The sequence below is a fragment of the Delphinapterus leucas genome, chromosome X, assembly GCF_059928025.1.
Source record: "Delphinapterus leucas isolate spDelLeu-1000000601 "Yukka" chromosome X, BTC_Dleu_Yukka2, whole genome shotgun sequence".
Taxonomy (NCBI): Eukaryota; Metazoa; Chordata; class Mammalia; order Artiodactyla; family Monodontidae; genus Delphinapterus; species Delphinapterus leucas.
This window is the reverse complement of record NC_143150.1, coordinates 527,016-541,381: the sequence shown is the minus strand read 5'-3', so window position 1 is coordinate 541,381 and position 14,366 is coordinate 527,016.

The following is a 14,366-nucleotide window of genomic DNA, read 5'->3' as shown; positions in this document are numbered from 1 at the left end:
CATGAATAGACAACGAATCATCCCAAATTGAGGAGGTGGACTTTGAGAGCAAGATTTATGATATTTTCCCCTTTTCCTCTTTGTGAGTGTGTATGTGTATGCTTCTGTGTGAGATATTGTCTGTATAGCTTTGCTTTCCCCATTTGTCCTAGGGTTCTATCCATCCGTTTTCTGTTTTCGCTTTTCTTTAAAAAAATTTTTTTTCTTAATAATCATTTTTTATTTTAATAATTTTAATTTATTTTATCTTACTTTATTTTATCTTCTTTCTTTCCTTCTTTCTTTCTTTCTTTCCTTCCTGCCCTCCTTCCTTCCTCCACCCTCCGCCTCCCTCCCTTCCTTCTTTCTTTCCTTTCTTTCTTCCTTCCTTTCTTTCTTTCTTTCTTTCTTTCTTTTCTCTTTCTTTCTTTCTTTCTTTCTTTCTTTCTTTCTTTCTTTCTTTCTTTCTTTCTTTCTTTCTTTCTTTCTTTCTGCTTTTTCTCCCTTTTATTCTGAGCCGTGTGGATGAAAGGCTCTTGGTGCTGCAGCCAGGAGTCAGTGCTCTGCCTCTGAGGTGGGAGAGCCAACTTCAGGACACTGGTCCACAAGAGACCTCCCAGCTCCACATAATATCAAATGGCGAAAATCTCCCAGAGATCTCCATCTCAACACCAGCAAACAGCTTCACTCAACGACCAGCAAGCTACAATGCTGGACACACTATGCCAAACAACTAGCAAGACAGGAACACAACCCCACCCATTAGCAGAGAGGCTGCCTAAAATCATAATAAGGCCACAGACACGCCAAAACACACCACCAGACGTGGACCTGCCCACCAGAAAGACAAGATCCAGCCTCATCCACCAGAACACAGGCACTAGTCCCCTCCACCAGGAAGCCTACACAGCCCACTGAACCAACTTTAGCCACTGGGGACAGACACCAAAAACAACCGGAACTACGAACCTGCAGCCTGCAAAAAGGAGACCCCAAACACAGTAAGATAAGCAAAATGAGAAGACAGAAAAACACACAGCAGATGAAGGAGCAAGATAAAAACCCACCAGACCTAACAAATGAAGAGGAAATAGGCAGTCTACCTGAAAAAGAATTCAGAATAATGATAGTAAAGATAATCCAAAATCTTGGAAGTAGAATAGACAAAATGCAAGAAACGTTTAACAAGGACCTAGAAGAACTAAAGATGAAACAAGCAACGATGAACAACACAATAAATGAAATTAAAAATACTCTAGATGGGATCAATAGCAGAATAACTGAGGCAGAAGAACGGATAAGTGACCTGGAAGATAAAATAGTGGGAATAACTACTGCAGAGCAGAATACAGAAAAAAGAATGAAAAGAACTGAGAACAGTCTCACAGACCTCTGGGACAACATTAAACACACCAACATTCGAATTATAGGGGTTCCAGAAGAAGAAGAGAAAAAGAAAGGGACTGAGAAAATATTTGAAGAGATTATAGTTGAAAACTTCCCTAATATGGGAAAGGAAATAGTTAATCAAGTCCAGGAAGCACAGAGAGTCCCATACAGGATAAGTCCTAGGAGAAATATGCCAAGACATATATTAATCAAACTTAAATACAAAGAAAACATATTAAAAGCAGCAAGGGAAAAACAACAAATAATACACAAGGGAATCTGCATAAGGTTAACAGCTGATCTTTCAGCAGGAACTCTGCAAACCAGAAGGGAGTGGCAGGACATATTTAAAGTGATGAAGGAGAAAAACCTGCAACCAAGATTACTCTACCCAGCAAGGATCTCATTCAGATTTGATGGAGAAATTAAAACCTTTACAGACAAGCAAAAGCTGAGAGAGTTCAGCAACACCAAACCAGCTTTACAACAAATGCTAAAGGAACTTCTCTAGGCAAGAAACACAAGAGAAGGAAAAGACCTATAATAACAAACCCAAAACAATTAAGAAAATGGGAATAGGAACATACATATCGATAATTACCTTAAATGTAAATGGACTAAGTGCTCCCACCAAAAGACGCAGATTGGCTGAATGGATACAAAAACAAGACCCAGATATATGCTGTCTACAAGAGACCCACTTCAGACCTAGAGACACATACAGACTGAAAGTAAGGGGATGGGAAAAGATATTCCATGCAAATGGAAACCAAAAGAAAGCTGGAGTAGCAATTCTCATATCAGACAAAATAGACTTTAAAATAAAGACTATTACAAGAGACAAAGAAGGACACTACATAATGATCAAGGAATCGATCCAAGAATAGGATATAACAATTGTAAATATTTATGCACCCAACATAGGAGCACCTCAATACATAAGGCAAATACTAACAGCCATAAAAGGGGAAATCGACAGTAACACATTCATAGTAGGGGACTTTAACACCCCACTTTCACCAATGGACAGATTATCCAAAATGAAAATAAATAAGGAAACACAAGCTTTAAATGATACATTAAACAAAATAGACTTAATTGATATTTATAGGACATTCCATCCGAAAACAACAGAATAGACATTTTTCTCAAGTGCTCATGGAACATTCTCTAGGATAGATCATATCTTGGGTCAAAAATCAAGCCTTGGTAAATTTAAGAAAATTGAAATTGTATCAAGTATCTTTTCCGACCACAACGCTATGAGACTAGATATCAACTACAGGAAAAGATCTGTAAAAAATACAAACACATGGAGACTAAAGAATACACTACTTAATAACGAAGTGATCACTGAAGAAATCAAAGAGGAAATCAAAAAATACCTAGAAACAAATGACAATGGAGACACGACAACCCAAAACCTATGGGATGCAGCAAAAGCAGTTCTAAGAGGGAAGTTTATAGCAATACAATCCTACTTTAAGAAACAGAAAACATCTCGAATAAACAACCTAACCTTGCACCTAAAGCAATTAGAGAAAGAAGAACAAAAAACCTCAAAGTTAGCAGAAGGAAAGAAATCATAAAAATCATATCAGAAATAAATGAAAAAGAAATGAAGGAAACAATTGCAAAGATCAATAAAACTAAAAGCTGGTTCTTTGAGAAGATAAAAAAAATAGATAAGCCATTAGCTAGATTCATCAAGAAAAAAAGGGAGAAGACTCAAATCAATAGAATTATAAATGAAAAAGGAGAAGTAACAACTGACACTGCAGAAATACAAAAGATCATGAGAAATTACTACAAGCAACTCTATGTCAATAAAATGGACAACCTGGAAGAAATGGACAAATTCTTAGAAATGCACAACCTGCCAAGACTGAATCAGGAAGAAAGAGAAAATATAAACAGACCAATCACAAGCACTGAAATTGAAACTGTGATTAAAAGTCTTCCAACAAACAGAAGCCCAGGACCAGATGGCTTCACAGGCGAATTCTATCAAACATTTAGAGAAGAGCTAACACCTATCCTTCTCAAACTCTTCCAAAATATAGCAGAGGGAGGAACACTTCCAAACTCATTCTACGAGGCCACAATCACTCTGATACCAAAACCAGACAAAGATGTCACAAAGAAAGAAAACAACAGGCCAATATCACTGATGAACATAGATGCAAAAATCCTCAACAAAATACTAGCAAACAGAATCCAACAGCACATTAAAAGGATCATACACCATGATCAAGTGGGGTTTATTCCAGGAATGCAAGGATTCTTCAATATATGCAAATCAATCAACGTGATACACCATATTAACAAATTGAAGGAGGAAAACCATATGATCATCTCAATAGATGCAGAGAAAGCTTTCGACAAAATTCAACACCCATTTATGATAAAAACCCTGCAGAAAGTAGTTATAGAGGGAACTTTCCTCAACATAATAAAGGCCATATATGACAAACCCACAGCCAACATCGTCCTCAATACTGAAAAACTGAAAGCATTTCCACTAAGATCAGGAATAAGACAAGGTTGCCCACGCTGAGCACTCTTATTCAACATAGTTTTGGAAGTTTTAGCCACAGCAATCAGAGAAGAAAAGGAAATAAAAGAAATACAAATCAGAAAAGAAGAAGTAAAGCTGTCACTGTTTGCAGATGACATGACACTATACATAGAGAATCCCAAAGATGCTACCAGAAAACTACTAGAGCTAATCAATGAATTTGGTAAAGTAGCCGGATACAAAATTAATGCACAGAAATTTCTCACATTCCTATACACTAATGCTGAAAAATCTGAAATTGAAATCAAGAAAACACTCCCATTTACCACTGCAACAAAAAGAATAATATACCTAGGAATAAACCTACCTAAGGAGACAAAAGACCTGTATGCAGAAAATTATCACACTGATGAAAGAAATTAAAGATGATACAAATAGATGGAGGGAAATACCATGTTCTTGGATTGGAAGAATCAACATTGTGAAAATGACTCTACGACCCAAAGCAATCTACAGATTCAATGCAATCCCTATCAAACTACCAATGGCATTTTTCACAGAACTAGAACAAAAAATTTCACAATTTGTATGGAAACACAAAAGACCCCAAATAGCCAAAGAAATCTTGAGAACGAAAAATGAAGCTGGAGGCATCAGGCTCCCTGACTTCAGAGTATACTACAAAGCTACAGTAATCAAGACAGTAATGTACTGGCACAAAAACAGAAATATAGATCAATGGAAGAGGATAGAAAGCCCAGAGATAAACCCACACACATATGGTCACCTTATCTTTGATAAAGGAGGCAGGAATATATAGTGGAGAAAGGACAGCCTCTTCAATAAGTGGTGCTGGGAAAACTGGACAGGTACATGTAAAAGTATGAGATTAGATCGCTCCCTAACACCACACATAAAAATAAGCTCAAAATGGATTAAAGATCTAAATGTAAGACCAGAAACTATCAAACTCTTAGAGTAAAACATAGGCAGAACACTCTATGATATAAATCACAGCAAGGTTCTTTTTGACCCACCCCCTAGAGAATTGGAAATAAAAACAAAAATAAACAAATGGGACCTAATGAAACTTCAAGCTTTTGCACAGCAAAGGAAAGCATAAACAAGACCAAAAGACAACCCTCAGAATTGGAGAAAATATTTGCAAATGAAGCAACTGACAAAGGATTAATCTCCAAAATTTACAAGCAGCTCATGCAGCTCCATAACAAAAAAACCAAACAGCCCAATCCAAAAATGGGTAGAAGACCTAAATAGACATTTCTCCAAAGAAGATATACAGACTGCCAACAAACACCTGAAAGAATGCTCAACATCATTAATCATTAGAGAAATGCAAATCAAAACTACAATGAGATACCATCTCACACCAGTCAGAATGGCCATCATCAAAAAATCTAGAAACAATAAATGCTGGAGAGGGTGTGGAGAAAAGGGAACCCTCTTGCACGGCTGGTGGGAATGTGAATTGGTACAGCCACTATGGAGAACAGTATGGAGGTTCCTTAAAAAACTACAAATAGAACTACCATATGACCCAGCAATCCCACTACTGGGCATATACCCTGAGAAAACCATAATTCAAAAAGAGTCATGTACCAAAATGTTCATTGCAGCTCTATTTACAATAGCCTGGAGATGGAAACAACCTAAGTGTCCATCATCGGATGAATGGATAAAGAAGATGTGGCACATATATACAATGGAATATTACTCAGCCAGAAAAAGAAACGAAATTGAGCTATTTGTAATGAGGTGAATGGACCTAGAGTCTGTCATACAGAGTGAAGTAAGTCAGAAAGAGAAAGACAAGTACCATATGCTAACACATATATGTGGAATTTAAGGGAAAAAATGTCATGAAGAACCTAGGGGTAAGACAGGAATAAAGACACAGACCTACTAGAGGACAGACTTGAGGATATGGGGAGGGGGAAGGGGAAGCTGTGACAAAGCGAGAGAGAGGCATGGACATATGTAAAGAGGCACTACCAAACGTAAAATAGATAGCTAGTGGGAAGCAGCCGCATAGCACAGGGAGATCAACTCCGTGCTTTGTGACCGCCTAGAGGGGTGGGATAGGGAGGGTGGGAGGGAGGGAGACGCGAGAGGGAAGAGATATGGGAACATATGTATGACTGATTCACTTTGTTATAGAGCAGAAACTAACAGACCATTGTAAAGCAATTATACTCCAATAAAGATGTAAAAAAAAAAACTGATAAGCTATTTTCCAAAGTGATTGTACCATTTTACACTCTCACTATGTATGAGGGTTCCGGTCATTCATTTATCCTTGCCAAAATTTGATGTTGTCAGCTGGTTAGTTTCAGCCATTCTGGTGCATGTACAGTGATATCTCATGGTGGCTTTAATTTGCAATTACCTAACGACTAACGATGTTGAGCATATTTTCAATTTGCCAATAGAGAGATATTAAAATCTCCAACATAATTGTAATTTTTCTCATATCTAAATAACCATCCCAGTTTTCTTAGGCCTTCTGTTTGTATGGTACATATTTATACTTTTACTTTCAGTCTTTCTTTGTCATCATATTTAGAAAGCGTCTCTTTTTAAATTTTTATTTTATTGTGATAACCCTTAAAATGAGATCTATCCTCAATACATTTTTACTGTACAATATATTATCATTGATTATAGATACAATGTTATACAGCAGATCTTGAACTAATTCATCTTGCTTATCTGAAACAATGCCCATTGATTAGTAACTCTCCATATCCCCCTCCCCTTAGTACTTGGCAACTACCATTGCACTCTTTGATTCTACAAATTTGACTACTTTAGATACCTTGTATAAGTGTAATCATGCCATATTTGTCTTTCTGACTGTCTTATTTCACTTAGCATAATGTCCTCAAGCTTCATCTGTATTAAGGAGCATTTCTTATAGCCAGCATATAATCATGTGTTGCTTTTATACACAGTATGATCATCATATTAGTCTGCTATATTGCCAGAGCTGAAAGTAAGTCCTATCAATATTTTAAAGATGTTGGAACCATGTTTTAGTTGGAATTCAGTTTCAAAATACTCTTTGCTCCTCTTTCCTTGGTGGCCTTTGCATAATAGGTTTCCACATGCTCATGTATTGGGAATGAGAACTCAGCATCTAATTCCCCATTCCACTTCTTGCTCCAGATATATTTCTTTTATATGTACAATGATTTATGGAATTTAAAAATCTTAATTAAACTCTTTAATGTTTAAAAAAATTAACAGTGTTTCTCCAGGCCTACCTAGGATTCCAGAGCCAAAGATAGAGATGAGGGTTCTTTGTAAAAGGCCAAGAATTTGCTTCCTTTTTTAGCAACTTTCTCAAGGTTTTCAGACCATCAGATTGGTACTGTCATATGTAGAGGCTTGGACTATCAGTCTTTCTGCTGAATGCTCACTGAGTAGGGTAGATGGTCACATCTTATATTTTCCCATCTCTATCTTCTCTGATCATGTTTACTTAACGTTACAGACTATTTTTACTCAGGGATTTTCCTCAGCCCCTAATTTATATTTAACATTTTTAGTTAATACTTTTCTTTATCATCATTTTAGACATTTTATAATGAGGAACTAATAATCTATACACATACAAACAACTTCCTAGTTTCTATTTTATAAAAAAAGATTTTCACACACAGCAATACAAACTCAAGTAATATTTGTATGGGACCCTTGAACTGGAGGTGAGTTCTTGGATATTCTTTGTGTATATGTTCCCTCTACAGGTAATGGTTTGACCTCATCGGCTGCAGTACTACAACATTAGGCTATAGACAAGAATTTTGCATTACATATCAAACCTACCTTATAGTACATTAAGTGGATGGGATTAAGGCAGGCAGAGAAGTACATTATTTCCCTTTTTTTGTCACTACAATGTTAATTCATTTTTAATATAAATTTATTTATTTTTGGCTGCATTGGGTCTTAGTTGCTGTGTGCGGGCTTTCTCTAGTTGCTGCGAGCAGGGGCTACTCTTCGTTGTGGTGGCCTCTCATTGCGGAGCACGGGCTCTAGGCACATGGGCTTCAGTAGTTGTGGCATGCGGGCTCAGTAGTTGTGGCGCACGGGCTTAGTTGCTCCGTGGTATGTGGGATCTTCCCGGACCAGGGCTCGAACCCGTGGCCCCTGCATTGGCAGGCGGATTCTTAACCAGTGCGCCACCAGGGAAGTCACTACAATATTCTTAACTGACCTCATTTTTCTAGTGAAAGCCAAAACCATAAACGAGTTCAATGCATAATACCTACTTAGGCTCTGTTGGCCCTTCAGATGATCAGTTAAAATGATGCATTTTGCATAACTGTGAGAAATAGTCTTTCTTTTTGCTTTTTCTTCTTATCTTTCCTTTTGCTTTTTCTTCTTATCTTTCCTTTTGCTTTTTCTTCTTATCTTTCCTTTTTTCTCTCTGGGTATGGATCTCTCTCTCTCTCTCTCTCTCTCTCTCTCTCTCTCACACACACACACACACACACACACACACAAGAGACAAAGAGTGGACTCTGCTTATAGACAATGAGGGTCTTTTAGAAGTTTGAGGCTAGTGATTCTGAATCCCAGTGCCATCGTGAGCTATATGCAGGCAAGTGAGGAAACACGGCACCAAATGGCTATTCTAGGACAATTTCTGAGATGCACAGGCTTGCATTTTCGATCAGTGCTGAGTTGTCTCTATTTGGCAGTTGTGCTGGAAGCAGTCCCAGAATTTTCAGGTGAGTTGATACTTTCTGATGCTCTCTTTTCTTTTGGTACTAGGACAGTCTCCATCCCTACCCACCACACGTTTAGTTATTACTGTTACTAGTTATTACATTTAGTTATTTTGGTATTACTCATTACTGTTGTGGAATGAGTATAGAAAACATCTGTGAGTTGATACATCCTAATATCATCTGATCAGCACCAGTGAAGAGGAAGGGAGCTGCACTGAGCCAAAGTATTCTTAGAGCACAGAGAATGAAGCTGATTTTGGAGTGAAATGTAAGGGAGAATAAGAAAATTGATGTGAGAAGATAGAAGATGAGATTTTCCTCATTATAAACCCAAGAGATGCACTTGAAAAAAACTCCACTTTCCCAAGCATTTCTTGCTGTTCTGCGGACATGAGAGTCTTGTGTTTATATGCAGAAGGAAATTGTATGCTGTCAGGGAACTGCTAAAGCAAGAAAAGGAAGTCAAGAATAAATGGCCTATGAAGTCTTCTGAGAGAGATACCAAATACCTCTTTTCTGCAGAGGTCTGAATATTATTTGGCTTTTGTGAATGTTTCAGAGTTAGGCTTCTTCCTGTTGATACTGAAACTATCCCCAGAGCCCAGGTTATAGAAAAATTACTTCAGAGAAAGAAATGGGTTCAAGATTAAATACTTTCCTGGAGAACAGAAAAATGGAGTCTTCACCAGCAGAGCAAAGTAGATCCTTAACACAATTACCTTAATGATTTAGGCCAGATGTCTTGTCAGCGGGAGACAGACTGTATCAGATTTGGAGGATTTTATGCCTATATTAACAAAATTCACTACAAATATATCTTTCCATTTGGTTTATGTAGCCACAGCTCTTGACAGCCCTTCCCTCTGCTTCCCTCCAGAGGACTCTTGGGGACATTACATAAAGTGACACTGGTGAACATCAGCCCTGGCCTAAGTGTCAGGAAAATGTATTCTTTCCTTGCTATATAGATAGGGAAACTGTGGTTGACTCTGGGAACAAGTAAGTGGAAAAGCCAAATCCACTCTTTTAAACAATATGATGATTTGTATTATTTACAGCATCACTAGAGCTTGTGAGATAACTAAATTGTTAACTGTTCTTCAGTTTATTCTGAAGCAAGATGGTGGCTCATGATTTAATGTTGGAAACTTATTGTTACTGTTATTTAGTTGAGTCAAGAGTTTAAATGCCACATTTAATGCTACTATCTTTTTAAATTTGTTTCATTTTTGAGGATTGTATTTTTGTTGTCATTGAAAGTATAATAAGGTTCTTGTTCCAACTCTAGAAAATACAATCATAACTCAAAGCCACTAGGATCCAGAGCCAAACTCATACTCTTATTATTACCTTTTCGTAGAAGAGTAACTTCAGACAGAGAGAGATTAAGTAATTGAGGGAGAAAGGAAAGAGGAGGTCAGTGCTCAAGATCTAGTACCAAGTAGCAGATGTGAGGAGGGGGCATCAGGGTATAAATAAGAGATGAGTTGAGGGTTCTGCACCTGAGAAGTTCAGAAATTGGTCAAGAGGTAGAGAGCACAAAGTATGGAGGGTACCAGTTCACCAAAGAGGATGTGAGGAATTGAAAGCTTCTGTCTCTTCTGACTGGGGAGTTGTTTACATTTTGCAAGGGCAGGATTGTTAGATTCCATGCCTGTGTGGGATTCCACCTTCTCCCCTCAGGCCCTCCCTGTTGGGTAGGTCATAGATGAACTATTTTCCATATTTTCTCAGTAAAAGGCTTCATTGTACTCTGGAACAGATTTTAGGTAGGGTATGAGATTCTGTGAACTTGTATACCTTTCCCATTAAGTCATAGGCTGATACCTTTCCTATTAGATCATATATCAGAATTGGCTTTAATGACAAGTGATTCTAAGATCCCTACATTATATGATCTGATCCTCATCAGAGTATATATGTTCTGGTCATCTGAATGGGTATAGGTGTGTAGAGTGTAACAGGAAATTAAAATAAGCTAAATGTACCAATAAAAGTTGAAGATGAGTGGTTGTGCATGAATCCAAGAGCAGAAGGCAACAGTGTAAAGTCAAAAGCCTAGATTTGAGTTCTAGCTCCATAACATATTTTTTTATTTCTTATCAGTTTCACCTGTTGATTCTCTCTGTATTCTGAAAGTATTTCTCATACTACTCCTTCTTGTAATATATGTGATTTTCTGTAATGATGACTTATCTTTGCTGCTTATGTTGGTTTAATCTGTAATCATCTTCTTTCCTTACCTTCTCTCCCTAATCCATTTACTTCTTAGTTTCTTAACTTTCTTATTTGCTCCATTTTTAATTTGTGCATTCTCATGTGCATGTCTTTCATCAGCTCAGGAACGTTTTTCTTCCAGCTTTAAATTTGTTTATTTCTTCTGCTTGTTCAATAGTAGGCTATTCCTCAAAAAACATCAAATATCAACATATTAGCTTACCATTGTCTGCAAAAGATTATCTAGTTCATCTTTATCAACAATTTGATTTTATACACCAGTGCATTGTTCTTGAATTATTTAAGACTCATTTTTTTCATCCATAAAGTAGATATTATACCAACCTTATTTTATGAATCTCCTTTCCACCCAACTTTGTTCTCTCCTTGTGATGTCCTACTACTATTGTAAACAGGACGCTTTTGTGGAAAAAAAAACTCAGAAAGTTTATTCTGTATTTTTTAGATTATTATTTTTTTTTTTTTTGCGGTATGCGGTCCTCTCACTGCTGTGGCCTCTCCTGCCACGGAGCACAGGCTCCGGACACGCAGGCCCAGCAGCCACGGCCCACGGGCCCAGCCACTCTGTGGCACGCGGGATCCTCCTGGACCGGGGCACGAACCCGTGCCCCCCGCATCGGCAGGCGGACTCTCAACCACTGCGCCACCAGGGAAGCCCGTGTAGATTACTTTGTAAGATATGCTCTTTTTCTGAGTTAACTAGCTGCTCTTCCTTTCTCTTGTTCTTCATTAATTTTTAACTTAAACTTCACATTAGTTGCTTTTTTCTTTGTTCAATTTCAGGAAATATTGAGATTTGTCCTGATTGTCTTTAGCTAGAGTGAGTTAACTACCTTTAGTTCTGCTCTATGTCTGCTTGCATCTTAGTCTACTCTACTTTTGATATCTACAGTGATATTTTAGCTTGACTAGAATTCTAACAGTTTTCAGTTCACATTACTCTACACTACTGATATGACTGCTTTATCCTGGACAAAAGTCCAGGACCGAATGTCTTCACTGGAGAATTCTACCAAACATACAAAGAATTTACACCCATCCTTCTCAAACTATTCCAAAAAAATGGAAGAGTAGGGCACACTCCCAAATTCATTCTATGAAGCCACCATCATCCTGATACCAAAATCAGACAAAGACATTACCAAATAAGAAAATTACAGACAAATATCTTTGATGAATATAGATGCAAAAATCCTCAACAAAGTATTAGAAAACTGAATCCAAGGAGATATATAAGGATCATACAACATGATCAAGTTGGATTCATTCCATGGTCACAAGGATGGTTCAACATATAGAAATCAAATAGTGTGATACACCACATTAACAAAAGGGAAGACAAAAGCCACATGATCAACTCAATAGACCCAGAAAAAGCATTTGACAAAATTCAACATCCATTCATGATAAAAAAAAACTCTCACCAAAGTGGGTATAGAGGGAACATATCTCAACATAACAAAAGGCATTTATGACAACCCCACATAATACTCCATGGGGAAAAGCTGAAAGCCTTCCCGCTAAATTCAGGAATAAGACAAGGATGCCCACTCTCACCACTTCTGTTCAACATAGCATTTGAAGCCTTAGACAAGCAATCAGACAAGAAAAAGAAATTAAAGTTATCCAAATTGGAAGGGAAGAAGTAAAAATGTCATTATTTGCAAATGACATGATACTGCATATAGAGAATCCTGAAGTATCCACACAAAAACTGTTAGAACTAATAAATGAATTCAACAAGGTAGCAGGATACAAGATTAATGTACAAAAATCTCTTGCATTTCTTTAATAATAAAATAGAAATAAAAAGTAAAAAAACAATTTCATTTAAAAACACGTACAGGGCTTCCCTGGTGGCGCAGTGGTTGAGTCCGCCTGCCAATGCAGGGGACACGGGTTCGTGCCCCGGTCCGGGAAGATTCCACATGCCGCGGGGTGGCTGGGCCCGTGAGCCATGGCCGCTGAGCCTGTGCGTCCGGAGCCTGTGCTCTGCAACGGGAGAGGCAACAACAGTGAGAGTCCACGTACCGCAAAAACAAAAACAAAAACAAACAAAAAAAAACCAAAAAAGCACGTACAAGAAAATAAAATACTTAAGAATAAACCTAACCAAGGCGGTGAAAGACCTTTACACTGAGAAGTATAAAACATTGATAAAGGAAATTGAAGATGATTCAAAGAAATGGAAATATCTCACTTGGGGTTGGGAAAACTGCTGCCACTCACACACAAAAAATGGGGCTTCTGTTAGTAAATAAAGGGAGAAATAAATACTGTGTATTTCATTAAAAGTGTCTGATGCAGGCTGATAAGACTTGAGATCATGGAATAGTACCCTGGGTTTCAAAATAGAAGAAAAGAGTAACTGCCAGAAACTACATTGTACTCTATTTTGTTCAGACTCATCTGATATTGTTTCCAGCACCTTAAGAAGTTTATTGTCAAACTAGACAGGATTCATAAGAGATTTCCACGTATGGTGAGGAGTTTGAAAACCATTTAGAAAGAAGAAAAGTTGAGAAAATTTGGTTTGTGATCCAAGAAAGTCCAAGAAAGTCACTGTGCTTAAACATCTAAGGAAGCATCACGGGAAAGCGGGTTCAGTCCTGTTCTATGTAACTCCACGTAATAGAAGTAGGATCATTAAATAGAAGTTGCAGCAGGCAGGCCAGGGTTTCAGTCAACATGCGAAAACACTTTAACAGAACTATCCAACAACATGTTTCAAATTCCCTGTTACTAAAAGGTGTTTAAGCAGATGCCAGAAGACCAATTGCTGGGATTCTGTAAAAGATATTCAGGGACTGTGTGGCGGGCTAGCCAAGATGAAATTGGAGGTCCTTCACCCTACACAAAATCGTTTGGGAGTTATACAGTATTTTGCTCCATTGTCTATATCTCTAAAGTTCCCTCAGGCTACCTAAAGAAAGTCCTGAAGAACCATACAGCTCATGCCTGTGAAGGAGAGAAACTGGGAATCACTTGCCCACAAAAGACATCTATCAGCATCCTTTCTGCTTTTTATGGTCGTAAAGTCCCTGGTGAAAACTTTTGTCCAACTCTAACTGGTAAGACCAGTGAAAATGCCACCTGTGTGTCAGTCACAGCTAGACAGGTAAGATCCAACTTCTCAGAAAGCAAGGGCCCCGGTAACTTTGCATTCAAAAGGAAACCTATCTAATTTTATTTGAGAAAATAGTAGATTAGATATGTAATTACCAGGGAAATGTGAGTAAAATAGAAAAGAAAGAAATTAATCATAGATGGCTTGACTACACCATTTAGATTAGAAGAGTTTTGATTTTAGTTACATAATCTTAATTTGACCATTTCCTTTCCTCTCTCATATAATAATAGCTGACATTTTTTGAGTACTAACTATGTGCTAGGCATGTTGTTTGGCACAGTACATGAATTCTCTCCTTTAATACACATAACCACGTGAAGTAGGAACTATCTTTAAATATCATTTTATAGATGAG